Source organism: Arachis ipaensis, chromosome B06 (assembly GCF_000816755.2).
Source record: "Arachis ipaensis cultivar K30076 chromosome B06, Araip1.1, whole genome shotgun sequence".
NCBI lineage: Eukaryota > Viridiplantae > Streptophyta > Magnoliopsida > Fabales > Fabaceae > Arachis > Arachis ipaensis.
The window spans coordinates 76,250,209-76,262,684 of record NC_029790.2 but is presented as its reverse complement, the minus strand read 5'-3'; the positions used below and the strand labels follow the sequence as shown (position 1 = coordinate 76,262,684).

The 12,476-nt window shown below is 37.4% G+C and overlaps 1 long non-coding RNA gene across 1 annotated transcript in view; it reads right to left on the bottom strand.

Annotated features, from left to right (window-relative positions):
- Nucleotides 1–4,628, bottom strand: part of LOC110264013 — a 26,904-nt gene extending 22,276 nt beyond the window's left edge. Inside the window, exons 1-2 of the long non-coding RNA XR_002349743.1 lie at nucleotides 4,494–4,628; nucleotides 4,267–4,381 (exon numbers count right to left, since the gene is read on the bottom strand). This is a non-coding gene — a long non-coding RNA (uncharacterized LOC110264013). The remainder of the gene's footprint in view (nucleotides 1–4,266; nucleotides 4,382–4,493) is intronic.

Genomic DNA, 12,476 nt, shown 5'->3' with positions numbered 1-12,476 from the left:
AGTGTCACAGATTTGCAAGAATTCAGCTTAGAACTGATGAGGATCTTCCAATGGAAGTTCATGAAACTTGCAATTCTGTTGCATTAGAGAAACTAATTGAGGCTTAAGCTCAAAGTTGTTTGCTCCAGTGGCAGGGATTGAGATGCTTCTCCCATAGAAATCAGGAGTAGGTGCAGTAAAGTCACCAAGCACCTTCCTTGCATTGTTGGAATTTGTTGTTTTCGGCTGCCATGGTTTCTTCTTCTTTGAAGAGTTCTGTTAGGCCCTCTAAAGAGAATTGTTCTTTAGCTTCTCTTAGCTTTCTCTTCAAGGTCTTTTCAGGTTCAGGATCAGCTTGAACAAGTATGCCTTTATCTTTGTTCCTGCTCATATGAAAGAGAAGAGAACAAGAAAGTAGGGAATCCTCTATGTCACAGTATAGAGATTCCTTGAGGTGTCAGAGGAAAAGAAGAATAGAAGGAGGAGGTGGAGAAGAGAATTCGAACATATAAAGAAGGAGGAAGTTCGAATTGTACCTTGAGGAGGAGTCTTAGTCCCTTAAATAGAAGGATGTGAGAAGAGGGGAAGAATTTTCGAAAATTAATTAAAAGATTTTGAAATAATTAAAAGAAATTTTTGAAAATTTGATTGATGATTTTCAAAAACTAAGATTGGGAAAGAAATAAAGTGATTTTTGAAAAGGATTTTGAAATTAGAAATTTAAAAAGATATGATTGAAAGTTAATTTTGAAAAAGATGTGATTGAAAAGATATGATTGAAAAGATATGATTGAAAATCAATTTAGAAAAAGAAAGTTTTTAAAATTAAAGTTGATTACTTGACTAACAAGAAATTAAAATATATGATTCTAAAATTTAAAGTTTCATCCTTTCTTAATAGGCAAGTAACAACTTGAAAATTTTGAAGTAAATCTTGAATTGAAGCAAGGATTTTTGAAAATAGTAAAAAATAAATATAAAATGGAAAGAAATTGATTTTGAAAGAGATATGATTGAAAAGATATGATTTGAAAAAGATTTGATTTTGAAAAATTATGAAAACTTGAAAAAAATGTGAATTAAAAACAAAATCTTCCCTCTAGTGTCATCCTGGCGTTAAACTCCCAGAATGGTGGCCTTTAACGCCCAAATCTCTACCTTTTTGGGCGTTAAACACCCAGCCAGGTACACTGGCTGGCGTTTAAACGCCAGTTTTCCTTCTTCACTAGGCGTTTTGAACGCCCAGCTTTTTCTGTTTGATTCCTCTGCTGAATGTTCTGAATCTTCAATTCTCTGTATTATTGACTTGAAAAGACACAATTTTGAAAATATTTTTGAATTTTTAATGATGAGAAACAATAAAAATGCAACTAAGATCAAATAAACAATGCATGCAGGACACCAAACTTAAAAATTTTCATATACGAGACACTAACAAATTGAGAATGCATATGAGAAACAACAAAACACACAAAACAAGAGAATTTAAAGATCCGAGCAATGAAATCATCAAGAACAACTTGAAGATTAATGAAGAACATAATGCATGTAATTTTTCAAAAATTATAGGATTGAAATTGACACCAAACTTAAAATTAAACACTAGACTCAAACAAGAAACTTAAAATATTTTTGGTTTTATGATTTTAAAAATTTTTTTGTATTTTTTTTTTTAAATTTATATGGCTACATCCCGTCCTCTCAGTGAAAATGGTCTTGATGCTCTGTCACAACATCGGCTAATCAGCTGTCGGTTCTCGATCATGTCAGAATAGGATCCATTGATCCTTTTGCGTCTGTCACATGCCCCCCAATCGCGAGTTTGAAGCTCGTCACAGTCATCCCTTCCCAGATCCTACTCGGAATACCACAGACAAGGTTTAGACTTTCCGGATCTCAGGAATGGCCGCCAATAATTCTAGCCTATACCACGAAGGTTCCAATCTGAGATTAGAAACCCAAGAGATACGCATTCAAGCCATTGCTAGTAGAACAGAGGTGGTTGTCAGGCACATGTTCATAGGTGAGAATGATGATGAGTGTCACGGATCATCACGTTCATCAAGTTGAAGAACGAATGAATATCTTGGAGAAGAAATAGACTTGAGTTGAATAGAAAAACAATAGTACTTGTATAAATTCATGAAGAACAGCAGAGCTCCACACCTTAATCTATGGTGTGTAGAAACTCCACCGTTGAGAATACATAAGAACAAGGTCCAGGCATGGCCATGAGGCCAGCCCCAAACGTGTCTAAGATAGCATAAGACTTATCAAAGATCAAAAGTATATGTCTCGTGTGTCAAATACAATAGCAAAAGGTCCTATTTATAGAGAACTAGTAGCCTAGGGTTACAAAAATCAGTAATTAATGCAGAAATCTTCTTCCAGGCCCACTTGGTGTGTCCTTGGGCTGAGCATTGAAGCTTTCATGTGTAGAGACTTTTCTTGGAGTTAAACGCCAGCTTTTGTGCCAGTTTGGGCGTATAACTCCAGCTTTTGTGCCAGTTTTGGAGTTAAACGCCAGAGTTCTTGAGCTGACTTGGAACGCCTGTTTGGGCCATCAAATCTCGGGTAAAGTATGGACTATTATATATTGCTGGAAAGCCCAGGATGTCTACTTTCCAACGCAATTGAGAGCGCGCCAATTGGGCTTCTATAGCTCCAGACAATTCACTTTGAGTGCAGGGAGGTCAGAATCCAACAGCATCTACAGTCCTTTTTCAACCTCTGAATCAGATTTTTGCTCAGGTCCCTCAATTTCAGCCCGAAAATACCTTAAATTACAGAAAAACACACAAACTCATAGTAAAGTCCAGAAGAGTGATTTTTATTTAAAAACTAATAAAAATATAAGAAAAACTAATTAAAATATATTAAAAATATACTAAAAACAATGCCAAAAAGCGTATAAATTATCCGCTCATCAGGTAACAAGAGCTTCGAGTCTCAACCTGGAGCACGTGGTGGCTAGCCACTGCTTTCTCCTCATCCTCTTTTCAAAACTTCCATAACCATGGAAAGTTAAAGATTCATTTTGAAACATTCAAAATCATCCATCCAATCAATGGGATTTTATAACAAAGTTTCTCGGCAGAGTCCCAAGTCTTTAGGGGAGACTAACATAACTTATTTCGCCCAATTCATTTAAAATCATTAAAACCTTGGCTTTCCGATTTGAGTAATAAAATAGGATCTAAGCCAAACCGAGTCACGTACTCATTTACTTCTTTCAAAGCCGTTTCCTTTACTTAGGCAAAACCAACTTCAACCCCCATGATAAATTCTAAAAGCGTTTCAACTATTCAAAATTGCCTTAGTCTTGCAAGAATTCAAAATTCAAAGAGTACTTCAAACCTTTCTCAAAACAATTCAAAATGAAACTTGTCAATAGACATTCGGGTTCTTTCAAAGTCATTGAAAGTCCTCTAATTGAAACCCTCAAGTCAAATTCAAAGGCATTGCCCTTGTCACATTTAAAACAGCTTTAAAACATAAGTTTCATCTGAATAACTTTTTCCTAAAGGAGATACAATGCCTTTCTTAAGAAGCAAGACTAAATCACAATTTCCTCTTTAATAATTCATTTCAAAAGCATGAATCATCCTTTTCTTGATAATTCAAATAAAATAGTAGAAGTCTTTAACTCATCATTTTTCCAAACAACATTTTAATAAAGACTCAGATTTTATAGAAATTCCGGCAGCATCTCCCCTAAAACTTGGATTTTGCCACCCGGTTCGGGTCCCAACAAAACCATTCCACAATCCTTTTCAACAACCCAAAATCCAAAATCAGTTCAAGGCAAGCCCAAATCCAACAGTCATCTCAATTCCATATTTCAAGGAAACCTTTTCAAGAATCAAATCTTTATCAGCCGAATAAACTCATTTCTAAAATTTCAAAGAAACGGTGCCGAATAAACTCATTTCCAAAGCTTTAAAGAAACGGTTCAGTAACAATCATTTATCAAAAACCAGATCATTTAAGGCCAGCCAGGCTGAAATCAAGAGTGTATTCTATTTTACACATTCTCAAGAAAATCCATTCAATTCATATCAATTTCCAACAGATGCAACTCGATCTCAAAGCTTTAAAAGAATCAATTTCAAAAGCATTTCGTTTCACAAAGCCACATAACAGTCGAGTCGAACAAACACCCATAATCATACAAAACAACCAAACAATACATAGGACTGATACAATCACTAAATACACATCCTCACATCAGTACCCATATGTAATAATTCCAATATACAAAATATAGTTTTCAGAAAGCGCCCCTACCTCAAAACGAAATTCCATAACCCAAACGCCTCATCAAGTTCTTTTCGCCTCAACTCGAAATCAAAGGCAGCTTCAAAGCACAGCCCCACACATTTTCGCAGCAGCATAATCAGCTCTAATTTACAACAAGCAACCTCAGTTACTAAACTCTAGGAACATTAATAACGTATAGTCTTTAATAAACGTACGAGACACTAATGTAGGGCTTTCGAAACATAATCTCTTACCGGAATTTTAACACGAAGTAGCTGCGATTTTGAACCGGCCCGGCAGCAGCTCCGGCAGTGGCCAGAAGCTCTGGTGGATCAACTATAAAAACCGCGCAGCATCAAAACCTTCTCAAAGTTGAAAAAGGCAGAAACCTCAAATAAAACCCTTACCGGCAATTTTTCCGGCGGCAGCAGAAGTTGCCAAAAGCTTCGGGGGTGGTTCCGGTGGCCTCAGAACTCCGGCGACAATATCAGAAGCGCCAGCCAAGAACCGCGGAGCAGCAGGTCAGTAGAGGCGGAGGTAGGCGGCAGGAACGGCGGTGTTAGCTTCGTGCAACTCGGATCAGCTGCGGTCCTTGGGTAGTGACGCGCACAACGGGACGTGCGGCCTCCCTCTTCCTCTGCCTGGTTCGGCGACACCAACACCAAAACCCACGGCGGCGACCATGGCGAAGCGGCCTAGCCGGTCAGTGACGGCAGCAGAGATGCACGGCGGTGCAGCTCTGCGTGGTGGGTCGCGCTCCCTCTCTCCTCTGACGCGAACTCTCTCTCTCCTCCCTCTGCCCTTCGCGCGGTCCTGGAGGCAGCGTCAGGGGTCGGCGGTGACAGCAGCGCTGTTGGAAGGCACAGAAGTAGTGGCGGCGACAAGGCTAGCCGCGAGCTCCTCTTCTTTGTGCGCCTCTCTGTTTCGACCTCTCTCTCTCTCTCTCTCTCTCTCGCCTTCGTGATACTCCTCCAGCGACAGAACGGTTGATGGGTGACAGAAACACGGCTGGGCAAGGATGCGTTGGCGATGGTGGTACCAAGCCAGCAGTAACGCGCGATGAAGGTGGCGCGATGATGGCCTGTGGCGGCAAAGGTCCCCTATCCCCTCCTCCTCCGACCTCCTCTACTCCCCCTCAAACCTCTCTTTCTTTCTTTGTTTCTTTTCTCCAGTATTGCTGCGAATTGATTTGAGAAGGAAGAAGGGTTTGTGTCACTACTGTAGAGTTTGAGGAGTGGGCAATTAGATTAGGATTTCGGTGGCTGAGGGTGGTTAAGGTAAGGGTGCTGTGTGGTGTAAATTAGGGTTAAGGGCAATTTGGTAACTTCACATAAAATTGGGAATGATATAATAATTGAAACCTAAATTAAATCCAACACTAATTATATATAGAATATACTATTTGCTCATCAATTTCACAAATTATTTTTCATAAAATGCCCAAATCAAAATAATTAGAAATAATATAATTAAACCCCTTTATTTTTCTAAAGTAGCAGTATTAATATTTAAAATATTTCTTATCTAGTCCAAATCATTGATGAGAGAATAATTTATGCGCTTTTTGGCATTGTTTTTAGGTAGTTTTTATTGTGTTTTAGTCACTTTTTATTATATTTTTATTAGTTTTTAAATAAAAATTACATTTCTGGACTTTACTATGAGTTTGTGTGTTTTTCTGTGATTTCAGGTAATTTCTGGCTGAAATTGAAGGAGCTGAGCAAAAATCTGATTCAGGCTGAAAAAGGACTGCTGATGCTGTTGGATTCTGACCTCCCTGCACTCGGAATGGATTTTCTGCAGCTACAATAGTCCAATTGGTACGCTCTGAATTGCGTTGTAAAGTATACATCCAGGACTTTCCAGCAATATATAATAGTCCATACTTTGCTCAAGGATAGACGACGTAAACTGGCATTCAACGCCCGTTCCATGTTGCAGTCTGGCGTTAAACGCCAGAAACAGGTTACAAGTTAGAGTTGAACGCCCAAAACAGGTTACAACCTGGCGTTTAACTCCAGAAACAGCCCAGGCACGTGTAAAGCTTAAGTATCAGCCTCAGCACACACCAAGTGGGCCCTAGAAGTGGATTTCTGCACCATCTATCTTAGTTTATTCATTTTCTGTAAACCTAGGTTACTAGTTTAGTATTTAAACAACTTTTAGAGATTTATTTTGTATCTCATGACATTTTAGATCTGAACTTTGTACTCTTTGACGGCATGAGTCTCTAAACTCAATTGTTGGGGGTGAGGAGCTCTGCTGTGCCTTGATGAATTAATGCAATTACTTCTGTTTTTCATTCAAACACGCTTGTTCCTATCTAAGATGTTCATTCGCGCTTTACTATGAAGAAGGTGATGATCCGTGACACTCATCACCTTCCTCAATCCATGAACGTGTGTATGATAACCACCTCCGTTCTATATTAGATTGAATGAGTATCTTTTAGATTCCATAATCAGAATCTTCGTGGTATAAGCTAGAATCCATTGGCAGCATTCTTGAGAATCCGGAAAGTCTAAACCTTGTCTGTGGTATTCCGAGTAGGATTCAAGGATTGAATGTTTGTGACGGGCTTCAAACTCGCGATTGTTGGGCGTAGTGACAGACGCAAAAGAATCAAGGGATTCTATTCCGACATGATCGAGAACCAACAGATGATTAGCCGTGCTGTGACAGAGCATTTGAACCATTTTCACTAAGAGGACGGGAAGTAGCCATTGACAACGGTGATACCTTACATACAGCTTGCCATGGAAGGAGCCTTGCATGTGTGGAGAGGAGTACAAGAGAAAAGCTGAAATAAAGAGGACAAAGCATCTCCAAAACCCTAACATATTCTCCATCATTGAGTAACAAGTATTTATTTTATGCCCCTTGACTTTTACAATTAAAACTAAGAATTATTATTGATATTATATCCTGACTAAGAGTTACAAGATAACCATAGCTTGCTTCAAGCCAACAATCTCCATGGGATTCGACACTTACTCACGTAAGGTATTACTTGGACGACCCAGTGCACTTGCTGGTTAGTTGTGCGGAATTATATAGTGTGAAGTAATTTTCATGCACCAAGTTTTTGGCGCCGTTGCCGGGGATTGTTTGAGTTTGAACAACTGACGGTGAATCTTGTTGCTTAGATTAGGAAAATTTTGTCTATTGGGTCAGAGTCGTTTATATTCTTTTCAAAAAATTTTCAAAAATATTATTTTTCTTTATTAGTTTTTAGTTTTTTTGTGAGTTTAATGTCATATTTTAAGTTTGATGTCAACTGCATATTTTTATTTCCCTTTAAATTTTTGAATTGCATTTTCTTTGTTCTTTCTTAATCTTCAAGTTCTTGTTTATTTTCCTTGTTTGATCTTTAGTTTTTCTTGTTTTATGATTTTTCTTGTTTTTCTTGTGTATTTTCGAATTATTAGCATCTAAAAAAAAAGATTTATTTATACCTTGTTAAAACACTTTAAATTTATAGCTCAATTGGCTAGAGCGTGGTGCTTATGTTCTTGGTAATTGGCTATCCTCTTTTTAAAAACTTTTTCAAAAATAATTTTTCTTTGAATAAATCTTGTGCCAAACATTAAGTTTGATGTTTTCTTGTTGAAGTTTCTTTAGTTTTCGAAAGTTTTATTTTGGTTTTCCAAAAATTTTAAGTTTGGTGTTCTATCTTCATGTTCTTGTTGTTCTTGTGAGTCTTCAAAGTGTTCTTGAGTTTTCCTTGTGTTTTGATCTTAAAATTTTTAAGTTTGGTGTTCCTTGGTGTTTCCCTCCAAAATTTTTGAAAATAAGGAGCATTTGATCTAAAAATTTTAAGTTTTGTGTCTTTTTATTGTTTTTCTTTTTCATCATAAAATTCAAAAATAAAAAAATATCTTATCTAACTATTTTTGAGCTAATATTTCGAAATTTTTTCAAAATAATTCAGATTTTTATTTTAAAATTTCTATTTTATCTTATCTTAGTTTTAAAAATTTCAAAATTCAAATTTTTTCAAAAAAAAAAATCATATCTTTTTCAAATTTTTATCTTATCTTATTTCAAATTTCAAATTTCAACTTTCAAAATTTCAAAATTCAAATTTCAAAATTTAAAATTCAAAATCTAATTTTCAAATTTAAAAATCAAATCTTTTCAAAATTTAAATCTTTTTCAAATGCTTATCTTATATTGTTGACTTTTTCGAAAATTCAAAATTTAATTTTCAAATTTCAACTTTCAAATTTTCAATTTTCAAATTTCAATTTTCAAAATTTCAAATTTCAAATTTCAAATTTCAAATATCAAATTTCAAAATTTAAGTTTCAAACTTAAAATTTAAATTTCAAAACTTTTTAATTTAAATTCCTTATCTTCTCTTACCTAGCTTATCTTATCTTTTCTAATCTCAAATCTTAAAATCAAATCTTTTTCATATCTTTTCTGTTTTTATTTTATTTTATTTTCTTACAAGTATCTTTAATTTTAAGACATATCTTTTTCAAAACTTCCTAACCAATTTCTCTCTCTTCATTTTTTTTCGAAAATCCTCACCCACATCTTTTTCAAATCTTTTTAATTAATTAATTTAGTTATCAATTTTCTTTTATTTCTTTTTCTTTTAATTTTCGAAAATATAGTCAATTTTCATTTATTTTATTTTATTTTATTTCATTTTAATTTCGGTTTTCAAAAAAAAAAAATTTATTTGCTATTCATATTAATTCCCTTTTCTCCATCATGGACCTCAGTAGAAATGAACAGTCCAGAAGGACTCTGGGGTCATATGCTAACCCCACTACTGCTTCATATGAGAGTAGTATCTGTATACCCTCCATCGGAGTCAGTAGTTTTGAGTTGAATCCTCAGCTCATTATCATGGTGCAGCAAAGTTGCCAGTATTCCGGTCTTCCACAGGAAGAACCTACAGAGTTTCTGGCACAGTTTTTACAAATTGCTGACATAGTAAATGATAAAAAAGTAGATCAGGACGTCTACAGATTATTACTGTTTCCATTTGCTGTAAAAGACCAAGCTAAGAGGTGGTTAAATAACCAACCTAAGGCTAGCATAAGGACATGGAAACAGTTGTCAGAAAAATTCCTGAATCAATATTTCCCTCTAAAACGGATGACACAGCTAAGGCTGAACATCCAAGGCTTTAAACAAGGGGATAATGAATCCCTTTATGATGCCTGGGAGAGATACAGAGAGATGCTCAGAAAATGCTCCTCTAAAATGTTTTCAGAGTGGGTGCAGTTAGACATCTTCTATTATGGGCTTACAGAGAAAGCTCAGATGTCTTTGGACCACTCAGCTGGTGGATCTATACACATGAGAAAGACAATTGAAGAAGCTCAAGAGCTCATTGATACAGTTGCCATAAATTAGCATCTGTACCTAAGTAGTGAGTCTTCCATGAAAGAAGAGGCTAAAACAGTAACTGCTGAACTCAGTCCTGCAGAACAAGTTACTGAATTCAATCAGCAATTAGATTTTCTAACAAAACAGCTAGCCGAATTCAAGGAGATACTACAAGACACAAGAATGGCTAATATGAATATGGAAGTACAGTTGAAGCAAACAAAACAACAGTTATCAAAACAAATAACAGAAGAGTGCCAAGCAGTTCAATTAAGAAGTGGGAAAACATTAAATACCTCACTTCAGAGCAGCAGAAAGCCAAGAAAAGAACAACTAACAGAGGATGAGCAAAATACTATCCAAAATCCCTCTGAGGACAGTAAGAGCCCAGAGAGGAATAACTCTGGCGTTCAAACGCCAGAAAAGGGTGCAAAGCTGGCGTTAAATGCCCAACCCACGCACAGTTCTGGCGTTCAAACGCCAGGAACAGGCAAGGACCTGGCATCAAATGCCCAATGGAAGCTCAGTTCTGGCGTTCAAACGCCAAAAATAGGTAGGAAGTTGGCGTCCAACGCCAATCAAGCTTCCAACCCTGGCATTCAAACGCCAGTGAGGGATCAGACACACACAAGTGCTGATAACAACCCCTCTAAAAAGGCTTTCCCAACCACTTCTATAGGAAATAAACCTGCAGCAACCAAGGTTGAGGAGTACAAAGCCAAGATACTTTATCCTCAAAAACTCCGCCAAGAGAAGTAGGATAAGCAATTTGCTCGCTTTGCAGACTATCTCAGGACTCTTGAAATAAAGATTCCGTTTCTAGAGGCACTTGAGCAAATACCCTCTTATGCCAAGTTGAAGGAAGTGGTGCAGAAAGAGGTCACCAAGTTACTAGAGGCTGGGATTATTTATCCTATTTCTGATAGTCCCTGGGTGAGTCCTGTCCATGTTGTCCCTAAGAAAGGAGGTATGACAGTGGTTCATAATGAAAAAAATGAACTGGTTCCTACAAGAACAGTTACAGGGTGGCGTATGTGTATTGACTACAGAAGGCTCAATACAGCCACCAAGAAGGATCACTTCCCTTTACCATTCATAGACCAGATGCTAGAAAGACTAGCAGGTCATGAATACTACTATTTTTTGGATGGCTATTCAGGTTACAACCAAATTGTAGTAGATCCTCAGGACCAAGAGAAAACAACATTCACATGTCCTTCTGGAGTGTTTGCCTACAGAAGGATGCCTTTTGGTCTGTGTAATGCACCTGCAACCTTTCAGAGGTGCATGCTCTCTATCTTCTCTGATATGGTAGAGAAGTTTCTGGAAGTCTTCATGGATGACTTTTCAGTATCTGGAGACTCATTTAGCTCCTGCCTTAACCATTTAGCACTTGTTCTGAAAAGATGCCAAGAGACCAACCTAGTTTTAAACTGGGAAAAATGTCACTTTATGGTGACTGAAGGGATTGTCCTTGGGCATAAAATTTCAAACAAGGGAATAGAGGTGGATCAAGCTAAAGTTAAAGTAATTGAAAAATTACCACCACCTGCCAATGTTAAGGCAATCAGAAGCTTTTTGGGGCATGTAGGATTCTATAGGAGGTTTATAAAGGATTTTTCAAAAATTGAAAAACCTCTGAGCAATCTGCTAGCTGCTGACACGCCATTTGTGTTTGACACAAAGTGTCTATAGGCGTTTGAGACCCTGAAAGCTAAGTTGGTCACAGCACCAGTTATTTCTGCACCAGACTGGACATTACCATTCGAACTAATGTGTGATACCAGTGACCATACCATTGGTGTAGTATTGGGACAGAGGCATAACAAGCTTCTGCATATCATTTATTATGCTAGCAGTATTTTAAATGATGCCCAGAAAAATTACACAACCACAGAAAAAGAATTACTTGCAGTGGTTTATGCCATTGACAAGTTTAGATCCTACTTAGTAGGATCAAAAGTGATTGTGTACACTGACCATGCTGCTCCTAAATATCTACTCACAAAGCATGATTCAAAGCCCAGGCTCATAAGATGGGTGTTGCTTCTGCAAGAGTTTGATATAGAAATAAGAGACAGAAAAGGGATAGAGAATCAAGTAGCTGATCACCTGTCCCGGATAGAACCAGTAGCAGGAGCATCCCTCCCTCCTACTGAGATCTCTGAAACCTTTCCGGATGAGCAATTGTTTACTATTCAGGAAGCTCTGTGGTTTGCAGACATTGCAAACTATAAGACATAAGGTTCTCCTTCTGTAACCATGGAGAGGAAGCATGAAAAGGTTCTCTCACTGCAGAGTCAACCAAAGCCCCCACAGTCAAACTCTAAGTTTGGTGTTGGGAGGCCACAACCAAACTCTAAGTTTGGTGTTGAACCCCCACATTCAAACTCTAAGTTTGGTGTTGGGAGGTCCCAACCTTGCTCTGATTATCTGTGAGGCTCCATGAGAGCTCACTGTCAAGCTATTGACATTAAAGAAGCGCTTGTTGGGAGGCAACCCAATGTTATTTAATTATATCTATTTATTTTCCGTTGCTATTTTATGTTTTCTTTAGGTTGATGATCATGTGAAGTCACAAAAACAAATGTAAAATAAAAAACATAATGAAAAATAGCATGAAAAATAGCACACCCTGGAGGAAGATCATTCTGGCGTTTAAACGCCAGAAACATGCATCTGTCTGGCGTTTAACGCCAGAAACAGGCTACATTTGGGCGTTTAACGCCAGAAACAGGCAGCAGTCTGGCGTTAAACGCCAGGATTGCATAGTAAGGGCATTTTGTACGCCTAATTGGAGCAGGGATGCTAAATTCTTGACCCCACAGGATCCCCGCCTACCTCACCGTTCAAATTCAAACCATTTCCCTCCCAAACCCACCCATTCACAC